At 63.3% G+C, this 16,985-nt stretch overlaps 1 long non-coding RNA gene across 1 annotated transcript in view; it reads left to right on the top strand.

The window, feature by feature from the left end:
* The first annotated feature begins 14,967 nt into the window (after window positions 1-14,967).
* The window catches only part of LOC112483026, a 6,901-nt gene continuing 4,883 nt past the window's right edge, over window positions 14,968-16,985 (top strand). The window contains exon 1 of the long non-coding RNA XR_003047473.1: window positions 14,968-15,466. This is a non-coding gene — a long non-coding RNA (uncharacterized LOC112483026). The remainder of the gene's footprint in view (window positions 15,467-16,985) is intronic.

Below are 16,985 nucleotides of genomic sequence, written 5' to 3'. Positions count from 1 at the left end.
CTCCCTTCCTCCTCGTCCTGTCCTGTGTCCTTCTCGCCCCCTTGCCCTTCCCTGCCCTCCCTCTCCATTTTTCGGAGCCACCTTCCCGGGGACCCAGAGCTGCTCCCTCCCAGACTGAGCCTCAGGGGGCAGCCGTCCAGCCTCTTTGTGTAAGGATGGTGCTGGGGCCCGTCGTGGGGGGCGGAGGACTAGAGGGCTCCATTTACCTAAGACCGGTGTGCGTGCGTGTGCGTGCACGGGTGTGCGCCTGTGCATGCGTGTGCGTGTGTGTGTGTGCGTGCGCGTGCCTGCGTGTTGGCTGTCGGCCTGAGCTGTCTGCCTGGGTGGCGTCTGGGGGCCCCTCGGCTCTGCATACCTTCCGCCTGCTTCCCCCACTCCTCACGCACTGCCCTGCGGTGCCCGTGCACGAAGGGGACCCTGACAGCCGCTTCCTGGGGGCTGGCGGGAAACGCACCGATGTGCGGGGCCGGGCCGGGCACCCGGACGTCGCACCCTCTCCGAGCTCATGGGAAACGCCGAGTTCCCTGGGCACACCAGCCCTCAGAGGAGCCTTGAGGGAGGTGCCAGCTGAGCCAGCTGGGGCCGGAGAGGGACTATGACGACATGTGGGGACACACGGCCGCACCACGGGCTCTTCCTGTGCCCGAGAGACATCTGGGAACGACCCATATTTGGTTCCCCCAGACCTCACTCCAACAATGGCACCTGAATTCAAACACCAGGTCTCAGGAGTCTAGACGCTGGCGGTGCAGGGGGTGGGGTGGGGGACACAGGAAGGACAGCCCCACTTTCAGAGGCATCTGGGCTCCGGTGCCAAATTCATAGCAGCCTGAAAAACACCCTCCGGAAAAAAGCAGCCCGAATCATCATCTCATGTGTTTCAAAAATTCTGGCATTTTCCCCCTCAAAATCTGTCCTAGTTATGCTTGAGATCTCCTGACCCCAGAATACTTTTATTTATGACAGAAAACTCGTCTCCATGGCAACGCCTTAGGAAGCTGCAGCCTCGAGATTATAACTCCCCAACAGTGAAGACAATAAATGGATTTTTCACAAAACAGTGTAGGGAGGGCTCCGGCGAGAGCCAGCCCGCCAGGCAGTCTGGGGAGGGGGTTCGGGTGAAGCGGCAGAGCCCACCAAGGTTGTGGGGTGAGGCGGAGGCCTTGTGCTGGTCTCTGTCCTAGCCTCCCAGGAGCAGCCAGCACTAAACCCCCGCCCTCCCCCCATCCTGAGCAAACGTGCCCAAGGCTGCACGGGGGGCCTGAGACCGATGCCGGGGCCTCGCCCACACCTGGCGCCAGGGTCGCCCAGCAGCCTGCCTGAGCCATGCGTGAGCTGGTCCCTCTCCCGGGAAATGGGCCTGGAGAGCAGAAGTGCTCTGGTTGCCCCCGAAACATGGCCGTCATCTCTGGGAGCCCTGAGCTGCCCAAGGCTGGAAGCCCTACGATGTACAGGTCAGTCCAGATGGCAGTGAGGGGCCAGCGCTGGTCCGCGCACTAGAGAGACCGTTCCTCTTGTCAGGCATGGGCTGGGTGCCCCCTGTAGGAACCTCAGCTGGACAGCCAAGTGGAGCTGCTCCTCTGGGCCCATGAGTCTCAGCCACCCACCCACCATCCATCCATCCACCATCCACCCACCTAAATACCTATCCATTCATCCACCCATCCATCCACCCATCTACCCACCCACCATCCATCCACCCACCTAAATACCCATCCACCATCCACCATCCATCCACCCATCTACTCACCCATCTACCCACCCATCCATCCACCATCCATCCATCCGCCATCCACCCATCCGTCCATCCATCCATCCACCCATCACCCATCCACTCACCTTCCCTTCCATCCATCAACCATTCATCCAACCAATATTTTTCAGCACCTACCAGGAGCCTGTCTCTGTGCCGGGCACACTGAACCTTTGTCCTCCTGGCACCAAGTACTGAGGGGACTGTCAGGATTCTCCACGCCGCTGTGGGCTGGGGTGGGGCCGGAAGGAGGAGGCAGCCCTGGCTGGCACCGCTCGGGTCCCGATGCCATGTGACGTGGGACCCTTCTCGTTTTAGTTCTCACAGCCACCTTGCGGGGCAGGAGTGGAAAGTGAGGGGCAGGTCCAGGAAGCCGCTCGCCCCACATCCTGGAAGGGAGGACTCAGGATTTGAACCTGGGCTGAACTGGGTTTTCACCCCTAGGGTCTTCTGCCTCTCTGGGGCTGGGGTCGGCCTGCTGAGGGCGCCTGACCTGGTCTAGGGGATCAGGGAAGACTGCCACCCTGACTGGGACTCAGGACAAGCAGGGGGCAGGGAGCAGGGGGCAGAATGTCCAGGAGGGAGGGCCAGCTGCGGGCAGCCCTCTCGCAGCTCACGGGAGTGGGAGGTGGGCATGGGCGAGGTGAGGAGGGCTACCCGCCCCCGCCCCTCCTCCGCCCCAGCTCAGCTCGCCGTGGTGGGGGTCCCACCCAGACCACCTGTTATCAGGCCGCTAATGAGCTGCCTGTGAGGAGAGGAGATAGAGCGATTAGGCGGGGTCAGCCCGGGTTCCCAAACACTGCGGATGAGCTAGACAAAGCTGTTCTTCAGAGACACCGCTGTCTGGAGCCAGACGCTCCTCGGAGCGCTGGAAGCAGTCAATTAGCGGGACCAGGTGCTGGCTTCCTGCCACCGTGCCGGGCTCCCCGCTTCCCCGGAGGCGGGCCTCTGTCGGCCGCCCCCTCCTGGTCCAGGGGGTGAGAGGCTTGGCCCAGGTGCCCCCTCGGCTCATGGGGACCTGCCCGGGCTCGCCGTGGTGGCCCCACCCCTTCCAGTGGCCTGTAGGGATTGACCTGGGGTGACTTTTACGGGAGGCCGTGGCTGCCTCCCGTGGCCCGAGAACAGCAGGACAGTGTCCCCCAGTGTGGGGCACTGCTCCTCCTGGGGTACCTTCCTGGGCTCGCTCCTAGGGCTGGGCCTGCCCGGCCTCCTTCCTTGAGAGGTAGGGCCGCGTGCCTGGCACCTCCCCTGCCCCTTTGGGTCTCGCACCCCACTTTGTACCTGACCAGCAGCTGGAAGCGGGCCTCCCACTGTCCCCTGACCCTCCCCTGAGCATCCGAAAGAGCTCCACGAACAGCGGCAGTCGAAGGCCGGGGGCAGAGGCTTCCGGGGGAGCCCTCCCCCGTGAGGCCCACATGGCAACTCTGCTTCCTGACTCACCCACTCCGAGGCCACGCCGGGGCGAGCCCTGGCATTGTAGCAGGGGCCAGGTGGCCTCAGCTGCTGCAGCTGGCCATGGGGGGCGTGCACCCCAGTGCTGCCCCCACCCTCCGCCCTCCGCCCCATGTGGTGTTGACTTGTCTGCACCGGGCTGCTTGGCTGGTCCTCCCCTTGGGCGCCCTGCTCCAGGGCAGCCTCCCAAGACCGTCCGCCCAGCAGGGAGATGACGCTCGTGGCCAGGACGCACAAGTGATTTTTAAGCACTGGCATGTCCCCGGCCCTCGGACTAAGCGGCGGCGCGGGCGGTGCTGTTATTGTCCTCCGTTAACGAGGGAGGAGTTGGGGCTTGGGACGCCTCAGGGCCTGGCCAAGTCTCAGGACCAGGGAGGTAGCCTGGGCAGAAGGGAGGCCGGCCACCCAAACGGCGTCACATTCAAGGCGCGTGCGTCTCCCAGGGGACGCAGACCCGCGGGGAGGGCAGGCGCCCCCCTCGTGTTTGCGGCAGGTGTTCAGGGCCAGGCACGGACGTGCGGGAGCCGCCCGCGGACTGTTAGCGGGTGCACGGCAAGCGTGGGCGATGGGCCGTCAGGGAGACGGGACCGAGCCGCGGTGTGATGTGCGCACGGGCGCGGGGCCGGCCGTGGTGAAGACCCCGCCGGATCGAACGCCCCTCTCCCCGCTCCTCCCTTCAAGGCTCTGGGACACCCGGTGCCACCCGCAGCCCCGAAGGGCGAGGCTGGGCCACGAGGGCCAGCAGAGACCGCCCGCCTTGGGAGAGATGCACAGGCCCTGGGCCCAGGTGGCTCTAAGAGAAGGTGTCAAGAGCATCTGCTTTCGTCACAGGATGTTCGTGCCCGGCCTTGAGGAGCCCTCGGCCGTCGCCTGGTTCACGAACTGATTTTACAGAGGAGAAGAGTGGGGTGCCAGCGGGGGTGGGCGGCGAGGCCACAGGGCAGGTCGAAGCTGGGGACCCTGGGCCCCACTACTCCTCCTGGACAGTGTCCACGTGTCCCCCACCTCTCTCTGCCCAGGACAGGACAATCTCCTGCGACTCGGCGCCCGACGGCGTTCGGCCACACGGCTGCTCCGCCCCGGAGGTCCTGTCCGTGGCATCTGCTGGCCGCGTCTCACGGCTCAGCCCGCAGCCCTCAGGTGTCACAGCCCCGTTTCAGGAGGAAAACCCAGCTTATTTTTGAACGTGTTTGGGAGGAGGGGTTCCAAACGCATGAATAATTCATCTCTCGGGCTTTTCGAGGTCAGGAGAAATGACTGGAGTCATTCTGTGTTTCAATGTGACAGAAACGGCAGCAGTAGTTCCGTCCCCCCCCCACCCCCCCAGCCGTGAAGGCGCTGGGCGCCAGACGGGGGTTCGCTTGGCGACCGTCGGGGCAGCTCCGGCCCCTCGCTGACCCCGGGCCCAGGACGGGGGGAGAAACGCCACTGTGCCCGCGAGAGTGCTGGCCGGGCGACCGGACTCCATGCCTCTGTCCCTGCAGAGCCCCCGGAGGCCTCACGTGCTTCCCGGGCGCTGAGCCTGGGGGGCCAGGCCCCGCGCGCTGCCCTCCGCGTCTGCAGCCATCGCAAAACAGCGCCCTGCGCCGCGCTTTGTTCCAGAGTCCTGGGGGTGTCACGGGGACCTGGGCTCCTGTCCGACCAGGTGATAATTCTTGCTTTTTAAAACGGTCACTGGGATTGCTCCGGAAGTTCCAAGCTCACGTGTTGAAGTCCAGACCCTGCACCCTACTCGCTGACAAGCGTGTTTTCTAGAGGGTCCCTGGGACCACCCTCCTGGCCCTCAGCGAGGGCGCAAGGCAGGGCGGCTTTAGAGGTGGGCGGATAAGGATGGGATGCCCGGAGCTATGGCAGCCACCTCGCAACCACAAGGGCCGATTCTCAAGACCGAGGCCCAGCAAGGACGGCAGAGCAGAGAGGAGGACGGCTTCCCAGTCCTGTGGTTGTCACACAGTCGCTCGTGCACCAGCCCGAACTCCCTGTCACGTGATAGTACGTTTTAACGCCATTTCATGTTGATTCTTCCGTACTTGAGCCAAAAGCATCTGGCTGGCGTCCAGCTTTGTGTGCACACACGCACGTGCTCGTGTGTTCGAATGCCCCTTCTTAACATTAAAAGGGGCAACGGGTGCCTCGTGCAGGGGAGGCTGGGGACGTCCTCGGAGAGGAAGTGAGGGGATGCGGGCCCGAGAAGCTGGGACTGGAGCTGAACCCCACAGGGCAGATGCCCCGGGAAGGCGCCCGGAGTGTGTCAGAAGGGGACCGTGTGGGGGGCTTGGGGTGTCCCCCAGCTGCAGGCACCCGCCCACCACCTAGAGTTTCTCCCGCGCTTTCCCCACGGGCGGCCGGAGCCGAGTCCGGGCGAGGCTGAGGGCCAGCGGCCGGCCACACTCTTCCCACGGAGCTCCGGGAAGGGACCGAGCACGCGGAGCTATTTTTAACGTGTTCGGTCACCGGAGTCTGCGCTCCTTGGGAACTCGAGCCTGCGGGGACAGTGCTGTCGCCAACCCACCGGCCCCTGGCCCCCGAGGGAGGACACGCGCCCCAGCCCGTGAGGAAGCCAGGGCCGCTCCCATGGGGCTGCCTTCCAGAAGTGTCCCCACGGGCCCTCCCGTCCCGCCCAGGGCTCGTGGGGGCTGATGGGGCAGCAAGGTCCCCAGACCTCAATGCTGTGCTGCCCATGCCGGCCGCCATGTCGGACCGATGGCTCTGTGGATTGGGCTCCGGGGACACCACCCCCCGGGGCCACAGGCCAGAGGCAGCCCCTTCTTTGAGCTTCGTCTTGGAGGCTTGAAGGGCCCTCCACCAGCCCTGGCCATCAGCTTTCCTGGCCCCAGGTGGACCTGGAGAAGCGAGGCTCCCGCCCTACCGTGCAGATTCGAGAACACGGGTCCCAGGTGACCAGCGGCCAACCCAGCCACCCAGCAGAGCCAGGCCTCGGGCCCAGGCTGGTTCTGTCCCGTGTCATTTCCGTGAATCAGGATCTTTCCTGTTTGGGGTGACCTAGACTCTCTAGGGTCTGAGATCAGACCCACCATGGCCCGTGTCATTGATTCATTCATTCATTCATTCATTCATTCGGCAACTGTTTGTTGAACGTGTGTCACTGGCCAGGCTCTGGCTGTGCAGTGGTCACAAGAACATGCCTGTGTCCACCCCAGGCACTTAAGCCCAGAGGTGGATACAGTCAACAAGTGAACGTGCCCCAGAACAGCGCAGATGGTGGTCAGGGCATGAAGGAGCCAAGGGGTGGCGAGGGGGCACGCTGCGTCAAATAATGTCCCCTCAAAATTCAGGTCCCCTCAGAACCTGCGATGGTGGCCTTACTGGAAGTAGGAGCTTTGCAGACACAATCAAGATGAGGCCATCCTGGAGCAGGGTGGCCCTGACCCATGACTGTGTCCTTACTAGAAGAGGGGACCGTGGCCACCAACACAGGGAGGACGCCGTGGGGTCATGGAGGCGGGGTCGGGGTGATGCGGCCACCAGGAGCGGAGAGAAGCCTGGAGCAGACTCTCCCGGGGGCCCCGTTTTGGGTGGCCGCCCTGTCCCAGGGAGGGGGCGCGGTGGGGTCTGCTTGGACGGCCCGTTTTCTGTGGCACTGGTGCCATGTGGGGCTCGTCCTCCACCGCTGTCAGGAGCTGACCGTGTCCGCGTCGGGGCGGGCGGCTTCCCAAACGGAGGAGGTCCTCAAAGAGCCTTGGCGAGGTGCTCGCTCGGTGTTTTGACATCCGTCTCGCTTTCCTCGGTTTACGATCCCCCGGGCTTTGCCGGGGCCTGTCTTCGTTCTGCGGGCTGCCCGGGTCAGAGCTGGCATTCGCTTCCCGGGCTAACAGGACCGCTTCAGACACGGCTGCACCGCCGCCCATAGGACGTTGACTGGCGGGAGTCAGCGAGGCTTACACAGGCGCGAGTTTGGGGTTCCGGAACTGGGGCTGCCCCCGTGCTGGCTCCCGAGGGAGCCGGGGAGCTTTGCACAAGTCATGTAATTACCACAGATTTAACAGCTTCGGGTTCATTAGGGAGCATGAGGAGCGCCCCGATGGGTGTGGTTTAGGTAGACGGAGCTTTGGAACACAATTTCGGGATGAGTGTTAGCCGGGCTCTCGGTGGACGTGCATCGAGGGCCTTGGCTGCGGCCGGGCGGGGCTGCGGGACCCAGAGAGACAGTGGAGTCTGAAGATCCGTGTCAGAGTTTAGAGTCTGCTGTTCGCCCGGGGACCCCAGATACTCGATCACCTTATTAATAAAGGAAATCGGCTCAGACAGGGTTGATGGCGATGATGGGGTGGCAGTGGTGCTAATGACAGCCAGAGGGATGACAGAGATGGAGGTGGTGGTGACGGTGACGGTGGTGATGATGGTGACAGTGGTGATGGTGGTGATGGTGATGATAGCGATGATGGTGATGGTGATGATGGTGGTGACGGTGGTGATGGAGGTGGTGGTGACGGTGGTGACGGTGGTGACGGTGGTGGCAGTGACGGTGGTGGTGACGATGGTGGTGACGATGGTGGTGATAGTGGTGATGATGGTGGTGATGGTGGTGATGATGGTGGGGATGATGATGATGGTGATGGTGGTGTTGGTGGTGGTGGTGGTGATGGTGACGGTGGTGATGACGGTGACGGTGGTGTTGGTGGTGGTGGTGGTGATGGTGACGGTGGTGATGACGGTGACGGTGGTGTTGGTGGTGGTGGTGGTGATGGTGACGGTGGTGATGACGGTGACGGTGGTGTTGGTGGTGGTGGTGGTGATAGCGATGATGGTGATGGTGATGATGGTGGTGACGATGGTGGTGACGATGGTGGTGATAGTGGTGATGATGGTGGTGATGGTGGTGATGATGGTGGTGGTGGTGGTGGTGGTGGCGGTGGTGGCAGTGACGGTGGTGGTGATGGTGGTGATGGTGGTGATGGTGGTGGTGGTGGTGGTGGTGACGGTGGTGACGGCGGTGGTGGCGCTGATGGTGGTGGTGGTGGTGGCGGTAACGGAGGCAGCAGTGGAAGTGAGCATGTAGGTGATGGAGGCGGCGGTGATGGTGGTGGTGATGGTGGTGGTGGCGGTGACGGTGGTGACGGTGGTGGCGCTGACGGTGGTGGTGGTGGTGGTGGTGACGGTAGTGGTGGTGATGGTGGTGGTGACAGTGGTGGTGCTGACGGCGGTGGCGGTGACGGAGGCAGCAGTGGAAGTGAGCATGTAGGTGATGGAGGCGGCGGTGGTGCGGCTGGTGGAGATGATGTTGGCCGCCGTGGCGGTGGAGCTGGGGCAGGGGCGGTGGTGATGGTAACGAGCAAAGGACAAGGTCATGAGGAGATAGGACGAGGTCCTCGGTGACGCTCCCGACTTTCCTGACAGATTTTCAGAGTCAGCGGGGTCCTGGGAGAAGCCTCCTGGTCGATGTCCTGACACGGGGCCCCCCCGCCCCCCACCATGGTTTTGTTTTCCTCAGTTTCAGTTACTCAAGGTCAACTATGGCCCCCAAATTTAATTTTGAAAATTCCCAAAATAAACAGCTGGTAGGTTTTGAAGCGCAGGCCGTTACGAGGATCGTGAGGAAGTCTCGAGCGGTCCTGCTCGGTCCCCCGGGGTGGGAGTCATTTGTCCGGCGTGTCCTGCTGTGTGCTCTCCCTGCCCGCGGTCATCGGCAGCCATCTGGGTCATCGCATCGCTTATTGGAGAGATACCACGTTTATGTCAACTGTACTACAGCGTTTTGTCGTAATTATTCTATTTTATTATTAGTTACTGTTGTTAATCTCTTCCGGTGCCTGATTTGTAAATTAAACCTTATCCCAGGAAATCACACAGCATGTATGGGGTTCGGTGCTCCCCAAGGTTTCAAGCACCCCTGGGAGTCTTGGAGCACACCCCGCATGGATAAGGGGGACCTGTCGATGTTTTCTCTCTAATGTCACAATGCTGAAAAGACCTGGGATCACACCGTGGTGTGTGTCCGTCTTTAAGATTCTCCATGACACACTAGCTCAGGCCCCAGGGGGCACCCGCTTCCACTTGGCCCGAAGAGACGGCCATCCAGCGCCCTCTCTGTTGCCACAGGCAGAAGAGAATTTATTCTCTCCGAAATCTGCCTCTGCCTCCTGCCTCCATGACCGAAAGCTCAGCGGAAGGGGCGCAGGCTGCGGGAGGTGCTGGCCCCCCTCGGGCGCCCTGTCTCTGTGCCGTCCCCAGCCCCGCGCGCAGCCCCGTGACTTCCCGCCCATGCGCCCACCTGGGTCACCCCCTCCCCGACCGAGCAAGCGGCGTTTCCCAGCGCCCAGGGCTCCTCACGCCCCGTAACGGTCCCCTACTCCAGGGGAACCGCTGTTCTGATGCCCGTCACCCCAGATCAGCCTTCCCCGCCCCAGAACGGCACAGAGGTGAGTCTGCGGGGCACGTGCACCTTCACTCACCACGGGCCGTCAGCTTCGTCTATGTCACGGGCTGTTTTTGTTGTCACGTAGAGTCCACCGTTCGTTCACCTCCTGATGGGCATTTGCTGTGTCCCGTTTGGGGACGTTTCAAGTAGGCCGTCTCGAGGACACTGGCACGTTGGCTGTGGCCACGTCTGTGCCTGGCTCCAGTCGTGCGAGGGTGTCCGACTCTGTCCACGCCCCGTCGCGGCCTCCCACACGCGTGGCGCGCTCAGCAGCGGTCCGCTGGGCTGATGTCTGTGTGTGCGTGTGACCCCACGCACGCGCTCCAAGGCCGCCATCGCTCGCCTGTCCACAGCCCAGAGCATCCCACTGTCAGAGAATGGCCGAGGACCCGGAATTCCGCGGGAGCCGAGCGGGCCAGCTGGGAGACGGCTCAGGACGCGGGTTCGCAGCCAGCAGCGCTCAGCTGTTTCCTCCTGTGGCTTCCCGGCCTCGGATGACTTGTTGCACTGGCGGCGAGTGGTGTTTGCTACCAGCCCTCGGGTCGGCGGTCCTGGGGAGGCGGCCACCTGAAGACCACGCCAGCCTCAGCGGCTGACTCTCGCTGTGCAGGTGACGGTTGGGGACCATGGGCCTGTGGGACTCGGAGGTTCAGAGCTCTAGGAAGACCTGGCCCGCCGGTCTGGTTTCTTGGGGTGGCCTCCTTGGCCATTGGCAGAGCCCGCAGCTGCCTGTCCCCAGCTGGATGGTATGATGGACCTGCTGAGCCCTGCCCCGTCCCTGGCCTGAGGCCAGTGGCCACACCAGCTCTGTGAGAGCCAGAGCTGGGCCTGGAGGGCTCGTGGGGAGAGTGGCCGGGGGAGCTTGGTTCCCAGCCCTGCGTTTCCCTTCCTGGCCAGGGGACCTTGGCTCCTGTGTCTTCATCTGTCACGGAGAACAGCGTCTCCTACTCCAGAGTGGGCGTGAGGGCCGAGCGAGCCCTATGTGACCGGTCTGCTCCGTACATATTCCACACATACTTGCGCCATTTCCCACCTCGAGTTAAACCAACTGCAGGTCACAGCAGCCAGCAGAGGGGAGGAGGGCCACCAGGAGGATGGGGATGGACGGATGGCCTGTCCCTACCTGCAGGGCCTGGGCGGCCTCTTGGGACAAGCCGCTGCCAGAGGCCCCGAACCGTGGAGGAGGCTGGGAGCCTGGCCCTGGGGCTCAGCTGGGCTGCGGGCCGCGGGTTTGGCCTGGCCACATCTGTGCCTGGTCGTGCCTTGTGCCCAGGCCGCCAGCACCCCCAACCCAGTACCACAGGCCTTTGGTTCACTTCCCAGGCAGATGGGGGTGAAAGTGGGCTGTGGGGGTCAGGAGGGGTGTCCATTAACTTAGCACGATTAGCTCTGATGTTGGGGTCCTAGAACCTTACTTGAATATTTAGCTCTGAAGTGGGGTGTTTCCAAGCATGCCAGAAGCCTCTGCCTTACTGTCTGCATCTCTTTCTGAGTGTGGGTGCCAGCTGGATTCCAATGGCCTCTGGTTTGGATTTGGCCTCTGCCCTGGGGGCCGATGCCCTCCCCTCAATGACGGGCCAGGGAGGCCAGGGAGGAGGCCCGCAGTCCTCCCAGCTCAGGGCTCAGGCCTGGAGTGCGGAGAGCCCCCCGCCAGCCCCCCGCGGCCACATGGAGTCCTCGTCCCCCCGGCTCCACTGGCCAGGCACCAGCAGCGGGGGACCCCTCAGCTGCTGTTGGCGGGGCTGTCCGCAGCCCCGGCTGCTCACACCTGGCCGCATGGGAAACCGTAAGAGGGGATTTTCCCAGGATTCTGCTTTTGGGGGATGGGGGGTGAGGAGGAGCCTCCTGCCACATATGAAACACCCCAAACAGAAAGATTTATTGCATAAATATGGCGTGAACGTCCCGCTGTGAAACCGCTAAGCTCGGATGTGCTGGGGGTGGTCACGGCTTTGTATTAAGGGCGGGCTGGCCGGGCCCTGGGCCCCCCGAGGAAAACCCACCCGCTCGCTCGCTCGCTCTTCTGGGATTGCGGCTTGTGCCGGAGGCGCCCTCCCGGGCTGCCCCTGGGCCTGGCCGCTCTTTGCCTTCCCAAGGTCCTCACGCCCCAGGGTCTGCCCTCAGGTTCTGGGGCACACTCTGGAAGCCGTGACGACTCAGAGGTGGCGTTTGGGCCTGGTCCACGGCCGGGATTGGGGGAGGGAGCCCCCAGCCTCCCGGGAAGCTCCCGGGCCCTGTCCTGCTCTCTGAATGTGTGGGAAGTGGGGGTCCTCCATCCCTACCCCATGGGCCTCGGCTGGGGGCCGGCTTCTGGGGACAAACAGCGATTATCCTCATTTGGGCATTGGGGAAGTGTCCTTCCTGGCAGGCCTGGGCCCAGGGTGGGGCTAGGGGCTAGCTGAGCAGGACGTGCAGCTGCCACCTCCCACTGAGGGGCCACGGGCAGCACTATGGCCGGCTTCTGCAGGGGCCTAGCCTGGGCCTTCGCTGCCAGCAGCAGATCTCACTACGGCTATTTTGTGATGAAAAGACATTTGATAAAAATTGCTTATTTAAGGGGAGCCCCCAGACTGTGCCTGGGGCTTGAACAAACCCTCGGGTGCTGCAGGTTGCAGGCCCACGGCCAGAGGGCCTGGGAAGGACGTGTGGACTGTCACCGTCACCGTCACCAGCTTTCCTGCACCTGCTTCCCGGGGAGCCTGGCACGGGGCCCCCAGTGGGAAGAGCCCAGCTTGTGAGGCTGCACCAAGCCACAGGGGAGGCTGGGAAGCCCTCGCCTCGTCTGCGGGACCCGGCTCTTCTGCAGAGAAACAACTGTCGTCTCGCCTGAGCTTTTGGAGGGGCCCCTGCCGGCCTCTCCCAGGATCTGCTCAGGCTGGTCCGGGGTGGTCGAGTGACGAGCATGGGTCCTCCGGCCTGGGCTCCTCAGTCCAGGAGTGCCTTCCTGTCTACGGCCTGGGGGCCCCCGTCCCTCGAGCCCACCCTTCCTGCGTGGAGAGATCGTCTGTGTGTTTGGGGCGAGGGGTGGGAGCCCCCCTCAGCAGACCGTTGGTGCCTCCTGTCTCGGGGTCTCCCGCACCAGCCCCGCTCAGGCGCGGGAGGTGTGCCGCTGAGGTTAGCACGCGGCTGGTGATGCGCAGCATGACGGGGAGCCCGGTCTCCCCACCACGCCGGCTCAGCGCCCTCCTAGCGTCCCGGGCCCCTCGGCAGGATGCTCGGCTGAGGGCACAGCTGGTTCCAAACTCTGAGCTGGCAGGACAAGGACTGTCCTGTCCCTGCCAAGGTCAGCGCAGGGCCAGGCAGCGGGCAGAGGCCGGAGGTGGCCCACGAAGGAAATGGTTGAAATTCGCAGCCAGGGCAGGAAATGGACGGAGCGTTGAGGAGGATTTGGAATGCCAGCTGGAATGCCGCCCCCTCCGCGCCCCGCTCCCCCCGAGACCGGAGTCCAGAGTCAGGAAGCGCCTGGTGTCCTGGCTGGAGGAGCTCTGGCCGCTGCTGGGGGGGGGTGCCCCCCCCCGGTGCCACCCCCGCCACTTCCAGCTCCCAGCTGGAGGCTTTCTCAGGGGAGCTTTTGAAAATGGAGGGAGGGGCTCAGGGCCGGGGAGGAAGCGGGAGCCAGAACCAGGACCACGGAGTCCGGTCCCTCCCGCCCCACGCGTGAGGCTCCCTCCCAGCTCCCCCTCCTGGAGCACGAGGCCCTCGAGAGTCGACGGCACCAACCCCTCCGTCCCTCGACGTGCCCGGCGTCCAGCGTGCTCTCGCCGTCCTGCACACACGAGCTCCGCCTGGAACACCTTCCTGATGGGAACCCGTATTCGGCCTTCAGAACCCAGCTTGGCGGCAGCTCCTGGATCAAACTGTCCCTGAAGCCCCCACTCCAGATGCCGCTACCCTCCCCTGCTCCGCCACAGTTTCGCAGTCCAGACCCCTGCACTGGGGGCCGCCCGCCCCCTTCTCCACACCCCCAGGCTGTGAGCACCCGCACCCCGCAGCCCGCGGGGGACACGCAGTTGGCTCCCAGGGTCTGCCGGGCTCCAAACAGCACCATGTTCGGTTTCGGTGAACTTCTCTTCAGCTGCCCGAGACGGCCGTGGGGTCAGAGCATGTGGGGACACAGGGACCTGCCTGGACTCGGTCTTCACCCGACATCGCTGCCATTCTCAGCGTCACCCTCCTTCTTTGGCACCACGTGACTCGACGCTCGGCCTCGGTCCGCAAGCCTGTACGAAGCCCGGCTCCTCTGCCAAGTTCACGTCCACGTCCATGTCCCTGAGCCTCAGCTTTCTTCTTGGTGAAACAGGCTGACCGCGCAGCCCCCGTGGAGGGATGGGGGAGGACCCAGCGACGAGGCGCTTGGCACGCAGCCTGGCACCCGCTGTGCGCTCAGTGACGCAAGCCACTAGGACCCGCCCCTCACAGGCGCATGGCTGGGAGAGAAGAAGGGCCAGCCTGAGCAAGGTGCGGTGGCCGTGGATGTCTAGGCCTGGGTGCCCCCTTCCCTGGATGCCTCCGCCCGGAGGGGAGGGAGCTGGCGTTCTAGCCCCAGGCCGGCCAGCAAATGAAGAGGGTGCCTGGCGCTGCCTCCTCCCCCAGCCCCACCCAGGGCCTCGTGCCACATCGCCCAGGGGTGCCGGCCTCCTGGAGCTGCTGTGCTGCTCTTCAGGAGGCCGTGGGAGCAGGGCCTGCCGCCTGTGCCTGCGGAGCTGGTGGTCCTCAGGTCCTGGTGAGGCCACGTGGGTATCATTCAGCCCTGGAAGCAGGTCGGGCCACCATGGACAGCGGTATGGGAGGCAGGTGTGGGGTGCGGGTGGGGCGCAGTGAGATCCGGTGGGGTGCAGGCGGGATTCCAGGCTAGAGCTGGACTGGCCCCCCTCTGGGGTCATCGAGCCTGGACACTCGTCATGCCCCGCATAAGCTCCCTGGTCTCACCAAGCCCCGGCTCCTTGCTTGGCCCCTGCTCTGGGCTCACACTTGTTCATGGATCCCGAGGCAGGGAGCTGATGACTTCCACCCCTTCCTCTGAGCGTGAGCACGGGCCCAGGGGCTGTCAGCTGGATTGGGGGTTGGCTGAGGCGGCAGACGAAGCTCCTTTGAAGGTCTCAAGATCGCCATGGCTATTCGGGGTCTTTAATGGTTCCGTATAAGTTTTAGGAGTATTTGTTCTAGTTCTGTGAAAAATGCCATCGGCATTTTGACAGGAATTGCACTGAATCTATAGATTGCTTTGGGAGATCTGGATGTTTTAATAATGTCAATTCTCATTTATTAGTGGGGGCTGGGGGCTGGGGCTTTGGAGGCTTTGTGGGAGCCCAGGCTAGGTCTGAGTCTTCGAGGTCACCTCCCGGGTGCACTGAATCTATAGATTGCTTTGGGAGATCTGGATGTTTTAATAATGTCAAGTCTTTCTATCCACGAGCACAGCGTATGCTTCCGTTTCTTTGTATCTTCTTTAATTTCTTTTTTCAATGACATCATTTTCCAAGAACAGGTCTTTTACTTCCTCGATGCAACTGTAAACACGATTGGTTTCTTAACCTCTCTTTCTGAGAGTTCATCATTGGTGTACACAATGCAACTGACTTCTGACTATTAATTTTGTATCCTGCCACTTCCCCGAGTTTCTGTAACAGTTCTAACAGTTTTTTCCGTGGCATCTTTAGGGTTCTCTGGCTCTAGGATCATGTCGTCGGCAAATAACGACAGTTTTACTTCTTCCGTTGCAGTTTGGATGCATTTTGTGTCTCTTTCTTGCCCGATGGCTGTGGCCGGACCTTCCGATACTGCATTGAATGAAAACGGCGAAAGCGGACACCCTTGTCTCGTTCCTGATCTTAAGGAAAACGCGTTTAGCTTCTCCCCATTGGGTATGATGTTAGCCGTAGGTTGGTCACATATGAGTCTTTGGTGGCTGAGGTTCTGTGAGCACACTCGGTGGCCCCCAGGCCTCTTCTCTGTCCCTTCTCTGTCATCTGCCAGCAAGCAGAGGACTGACTCTCAGCGGACAGCCGAGTGCCGGTGGCCGTCACGGGGGGGGTCTGCATTCTGTGTTCCAGCGGACAGCCGAGTGCCGGTGGCCGTCACGGGGGGCGGTCTGCAAACCAATTCTGAGACCCTCCATTCGAGACCCTGCCCAGAGCTAAGAGGTCAGATGTGTCCTTTGGGAAGAGCTACCACTTGTGAAGCTAAATTTAACCCCACTGACCTCCGTCAGGTGCCCCCTGAAAACAAGGCCTTGTGTGTCCAGCACGTGCCTTGAGGGGTCTCCTGGGCACCCCACGAGATGGGAGAGTCAGACGATAACCCCCTGTGAAGGATAAGGAAGCTGAGGCCGGTGTGGGGGACACAGCGGGCAGGGGCTGCCCATCTCCTGGCCAGGTGGGGAAACCAAGGCACACAGACCCACAGGAAGCCACAGGGTCACAGCAGGGGCAGAGGCCGCCCGAGTTTTCCGCGTCCCCTCTGGCCAGGGACAGTTCGGGCCGAGCCGCTGCCCTGACTGCCCAGCAGTGAGGCCCGTCTCGGAGCCCAGACCTTTGCTCACCGCGGCCTGTAACTCGGGGCTGCAGATCAGGTAGGATCTACGGAAACGTGTTCTAAGCGTAAGCCGATCTCCGTGGGGCTCCCGGGCGGGCTCTGCGGCCGCGGCCTGTGGCGGTGAAGCCATGACGTAAATAGGGCACAGTTGTTGCTGCTCTTAACCCAGAGGGGCCTGCAGATGGCCGGGTGGCCGGGGCGGGGCCGACGCCCGGATGGCGCTGCAGGGTCCGGCCCCGCCCACGGCCCCTCAGCCACGCCGTCTCCCATCTTCATTCGTCCAGCGACAGGGAGCCTCCTGCAGCCTCCTGCAGCGGGCTGGAGGCCTGTGGACACTGTCCCAACCCCACTACCTCCTGGCACCCCGTGCCCCAGGGGCTGGCGCTGTCCTGTGCTGCCTGCGCCCGGGCCTGTGACGCATGTGGAGCCTGAGTGCGTGTCGAAGGCCTGGCTTCCCGGTGCAACCCCGTGGGGTTCCCCGCACCGCCGCCCTTACGACTCAGTGTCCTGGAAGGGGCCACGGACCGACATGGCCTCCCCTCCCTCCCCGCTTCTCCCCTTCTCAGTGGACCCAACATCATCGGAAACAAAAGCCAAGAATGCTGAGGGCCCCCTGGGACGTGTGACAGCATCTGGCCGGGCTCCAGGAGTCACCCACAGGCATGCCGGGGTGCTGGCGGGTGGCCAGGAAGTGTCTTGCCAGCTGCCCTGCGGGTGGGGGGGGCAGGAAGCCCACAGAACAGGCCTCTTCCTGGGAGCCCCGAGGAAGGCCGGTGGTTAGCCCACCCCGCGCCAGGAAGCCGCCGTCCCGCATCCCCTGGGCTGGCCCGGGGGCGGAGGCCGAGGCCGGGAGAGTCGGAAGGTGCC

Source organism: Pteropus alecto, unplaced genomic scaffold, assembly GCF_000325575.1.
Source record: "Pteropus alecto unplaced genomic scaffold, ASM32557v1 scaffold56, whole genome shotgun sequence".
NCBI classification, from domain to species: domain Eukaryota; kingdom Metazoa; phylum Chordata; class Mammalia; order Chiroptera; family Pteropodidae; genus Pteropus; species Pteropus alecto.
The sequence above is the reverse complement of the archived record's forward strand: the minus strand, read 5'-3'. Positions and strand labels throughout refer to the sequence as shown.